Raw genomic sequence first — 5,196 nt, forward strand, 5'->3', positions numbered from 1 at the left:
ATAAATAAGTTTATTTTAAAAAACATTGGAAGGATACAGAGAAGGTGAGCACAATCCTGCACAAGGGGGACACAAATTCATGAAGCGTTCTGAATTTTTCCAACAGTGTGAGTGTACTTAATACCACAGAACCGTACACTTGGAAGTGGACGGGGTGGTAGATTTCACAGTATGTGTATTTAACCACAATTTTAAGAAAAAAACTTATCAGGAGTGGTTTGAACAGTGCTCGCCTTCTTCTCTTTGTATAACTTAGGAAATGGAATGAGCATCTTTTCTCTGCCGTGGTGAACCATCATCGTCTTTTCTAGGTCTGGGCCAGCCTCCAACGTGACCTTTGCACGCTCAGTGATTTGAAGCGTCTCTGAGTTCCTTTACCGCAAAGGTTTTTGCCGGCACCACTTCCTCGGCGTCTTCCTCCTTCTCGCCCCTCCCCAGGTCCCTCAGCCACACACCTCCAGCCCTGACGCAGCGGCAGAGCCGCACCCCCACCCTCCCCTGTCCTCCTTGCCTTCTAGGACTGTCACCCTTCACTCCAATTGCACTGCCAGCTCTATTAGTGTTTTTGGTACCTTTCCTGCACTTCCATCTTTTGGCCAATTCCCTGTGTCAGTGATGCATTTTTGTAACACATTAAGTGGGTTTATCACAGAAGGCAACACAACTACACACTTTGCTGGCTGCGTAGGAACTGAGTAGCAGGTGTGCGGTGACCAACGACTTTTTTTAAAATTTTTATTTATTTATTTTTAACATTTTTGGCCGTGTTGGGTCTTCATTGTTGTGTGCAGGCTTTCTGTAGTTGCGGCAAGCGGGGGCCTACTCTTCGTTGCAGTGCATGGGCTTCTCATTGCAGTGGTTTCTCTTGTTGCAGAGCACAGGCTCTAGGCTTGTGGGCTTCAGTAGTTGTGGCTCGCGGGCTCTAGAGCGCAGGCTCAGTAGTTGTGGCGCACGGGCTTAGTTGCTCTGCGGCATGTGGGATCTTCCCGGACCAGGGTCGAACCCGTGTCCCCTGCATTGGCAGGCGGATTCTTAACCACTGCACCACCAGGGAAGCCCTGACCAACGACTTTGAAAGCAGCACCATGATGGGTTGTGGGTCTGAGGCGCACCTGCTGGTGATTTGCAGACTGAATAGCTTGCAGCACAGTTTGTACTTGACGCAGTTACTCACGTTACACATCGAGGTAACTGATATTTGAACCGCGTTGGGGACTGGTGTTATTTAACTAGACCACAGTAATTAAAATCTGTGCACATCGGAACTGTGCAAAGCAGGGACCACCTACATTGCCACTTTCCCTCCGTCTTCCTGCTCCTTCTCCCCTTGCAAGCAGGAGCCGGCCTGGGTCCCTTGTCCTAGGGTTGAAAGCAGAAGGTGTCTGGGGGTCTTTCAGATTTTGGCTTTTCCCAGGAGTCCTAGCCCTTAGGAAAACAAGGATGTAAGGAAAAGGAAGGAAGAACTGGAGTCTCCCTTGTGGGCAAACTGTCCTGGAGAAGCAGCGGGCGATGAGGTATCCTGGGCCATGGGAAGATTCCCTGGGCTGTGGTGGGAAGGCAGGTGACAAGGTCCTGGGCCTGCTGCCCGCCAGCCCCCAGAGAGCAATGCAGGTTGTGCACCCAGGTGGTAGGACTCCAGGCAGGCTGGCCAAAGCGGCCCTCGAGGCTGGGGACAGCACTGTGGCATGGGACCCGGAGCCTGCAGTACCGGTGTGGATAAACGATGAGTGGCCAGCAGGTCCCCACTCTCCCCTCCCCGGGCCCTGTCCCTGTGGGAGTCCTGACTTAGGAAGGGGCAGAACTCTGGAACTGACTCCTGTGATGTGCCAGCCCGTGGAATCGTGGAATGGGAACTGGGGTCAGAAATTAGGCTGTTATAGAAAACGGAGCCAGTGGAACTTCCCGCACACACATTTGTGGCTGGAGAGTCATGCTTGTGATACTCATGGCTGTGCTACCGCCATGAGCTGGCCCGATCTAACGGCTTTATCCGACATCCACAATGTTAACGAGGTAGCTTATGATCAACGCAGTTTGAAGATGGGGTAATAGAGCCGAAGGCAGAAGTAACCTGCTTAAGGTCTCACAGGTAGCAAGAGGCAGAGGAGGAGTTCAGACTCAGAGACTGCCTGTGTCTAGAGGCTTCTAACCACCAGGAGGGTGTGGACTGTCTTTTTCCCAGTCTCCACCGTGGCACCAAGCACAGGGGGGCTGCCGGTGCTCCCTCTCTCTCCCAAACGTCCCCTGGCGCCCACCTCCACTTTCCGTCTGTAAAGCAGTGATCACTGGCCCAGAGCAACTGCACAGCCGCCCAAAACTCTGCTCACAGGGTTAAGCATCCGAGTGTTCACTCTGAAGAAAGAATCTCCTTTACTCCAAAGGATGGAAACGTTTGACAGGGGTGCTCCCACATTTCCAGTGGAATTCCCTGTCCGGTGAGGTGTAAAACACAGGGCACAGTGTCCTGCTAGGCTTGGACTTTGCTGAACCTCAGTGCAATGATCTCTTTTCACCGTGGGGGCAGAGGGGGGACACTTCCACGATTTCACTGACAAGACAAAACCCCCATTTTGCCCTGAAAGTGGTAGGATCTAAAGGGTTTCATCAGAAAACATGTACTATTTCCTTGATCCCAGTAGATGCTGGAATCCCCCTGCACTGCCAGCCAGCCTTCTTGTAAGTTTGACAACTGCTGTTTCTGTAACCTAAACAACTTCACATTGACTTTGTAAGTTGAGCCAGGAGGGGCCGTGGTTAAGCCATTTAACCTCTTTGCACGTCTGCGCCTCATCCACAAAGCGAAGACGTGAGACCCCTTGTTTACAAGCAGCACGTTTCCCAGTATCGCCCGGGCAGCTGAGCACGGCAACCTGGAGGCTGGGGGCTGGTCGTGCATTGAAAACGGGCCTCTGGGGTCAAATAAGGTTGGGAGTCACTACGTTAGACAAAGCTTAACGAGTTCCTTCTGGACAGGACTTTTCAGAGCCTCTAGAAGGCCTTGTGAATCTCTGCGGGGCAGGGGAGGTGTAGTTTCTTAAATTCCTTGGCTATGGAACTCTTTTGGTGCAACATCAAAATCCAGCCAGTGTGGGGCTGGAGATTTACAGGTGATACCTGGAGAACACTGCTGTAGAACAGACCCGTGTGTTTAATAACCACGGGCCACTACTGCAGCTTTCTGAAAAAGCAGGCAACCAGTGCTTCCCACCAATAGTTAGTCCTCACTTTGACCAGACAGAGGATTCCGCAGTCACCCACCAGCCTCACTTGCAGGCCTGCTGAGGGACACCTTTCTCCTGTTACTAAGCTGGCTTTGGAGGGGTTTGGAATGCTTGGCTGGCACGGCAGTGGGTGGTGAGAAAGTCCTGGTTCTGGTAGGAACCTGGCGCTGCCACTACCAGCTGTGTGACCTTGGGTGAGTCTCTTAACCTCTCTGTGCCAAGTTCCCCTTCTTTAAATGAGGCTAATGAGTGTAACTGCCCCTGGAGCTATGAGAGGCATACATGAGACAAAGTGGCCTGCACAGCTGGCCACTCACGGGCAGCTCTTTTTTAATGTTACTGTTATTAGTAATAGTGATGGCGGTGCTGGAGCCCGGTCTGCACTGAGCCCTCATCCCAGGTCTGTGGAGGAACCTTATTCTAGGAATGTAGGGCCTCCAAGGAACAGTTCTGTTTAGTTTTGAAATATATACCTATAGGTTTTCTTTACTGAAAAGCTAAGAATGGATATCTTGTTTAAATTGCATATTTATTTCTTCAGCTTTAAAAAAACTGTGGTAAAATAAACATAAAACTTAAGCATTTTAAAGTGTACAATCAGTGGTATTAAGTACATTTGTGTAACCATCACCACTATCCATGTCCAGAATGTTTTCATCACGCCAAACTGAAATTTTCTATCCTCCAAACGTAACTTCCCATCACCCCAACCCGAGGGGCCGCTCTGAGAAGGGTCGCTCTGGAGGGAAGCCCCTCCTCAGGGCTCTGCCCTTCCCCAAGACCCGGTGCCCCACTAGGCTGGCACCCGCCAGACACAACACCAAAACGCAGCCCCCAGCAGCAGCCTCTTCCCTAGCATTTTCTCAGACTTAAAGCCAAGAACAAGTTAAGCAATTACGTGCTTCTTTAACCTCCTCTCTCAATACTGCACCTTCAGAATGAGAAAGTGAGGTGGACAATTACATGTGACGCAGTATCCTTGATGGGATCCTGACACAGAAGAAACACACTGGGGAAAAACTAAGAAACTCTGAACAAACTATGGACTCTAGTTAATAATAATGTATCAATATCATCTCATCAAATGTAGCAAATGTACAACTAATGCAAGATGTTAACAATAAAGGAAATGGTGTGTGTGCCCGTATATGTGTGTATGTGGGGGGCTGTAATAAGGGCACTCCCAACTCTTAACTTTTCAGTAAATCTAAAACTGATTGATTGATTGCCATGTTGCGGGGCATGCGGGATCTTCGTTCCCCGACCAGGGATCGAACCCGTGCCCCTGCAGTGGAAGCTCAGAGTCTTAATCACTGGACTGCCAGGGAAGTCCCTTTTTTTTTTCTTAATATAGTCTAATAACAAAGAAAGTGAGGCAGGGTCCGTTGTGATGATCTCATGTGTCAGAGAGCCCCTCCTCTTGAGGGCCAGACATCCTAACGGGCGGTGGGTGCCTTTGGTTCTGGGGAAAAGGATCCCGACGTGGCCATGCCTAGACTGCTCAGGGGCAGACCCCATCCTGTACGGTGAAACTCGCAACTCTGGGCCGTGGTTCCAGCATCCTAATTATGCTCCTAGAACACCACGGGCCTGTAAAGGTTTTCCAGACACTGGGGCTGATGATGGAAACAGAGGGGACACGAGTGACAGGTGGGTCTCATGGACGAGGGCTGAGTCCCCTCTGGAGGCGCTGCACAGGCCCCCCTTGGGGTACAGGAGCCACCTGCTAGAAGGCCTGCGGGTTGAGCAGGTTGATGCCTGGGTCCAACCCTGGCTCCTTCACTCCAGGCTGTGCGGCCTCAGCAAAGTCTCCCCGTCTACGACAATGACCCCGCACCGCTGTTGGAAAGATCTAGTTAAGACAACAAAAGTCAAGTGGTTCGCACCTAGAGGGTGCAGGCCCGCCACATACCCACTGTCTACGACTGGTCCCTGAAGTCATTCGAGGACAGGGGGCGCTGCTCGGCACAACACG

The 5,196-nt window shown here is 51.1% G+C and overlaps 1 pseudogene; it reads left to right on the plus strand.

The window, feature by feature from the left end:
* LOC137749821 (U6 spliceosomal RNA) lies at positions 1-99 on the plus strand (annotated as a pseudogene).
* The last annotated feature ends 5,097 nt before the right edge of the window (positions 100-5,196 follow it).

This window comes from Eschrichtius robustus, chromosome 1 (genome assembly GCF_028021215.1).
Source record: "Eschrichtius robustus isolate mEscRob2 chromosome 1, mEscRob2.pri, whole genome shotgun sequence".
Classification (NCBI taxonomy): Eukaryota; Metazoa; Chordata; class Mammalia; order Artiodactyla; family Eschrichtiidae; genus Eschrichtius; species Eschrichtius robustus.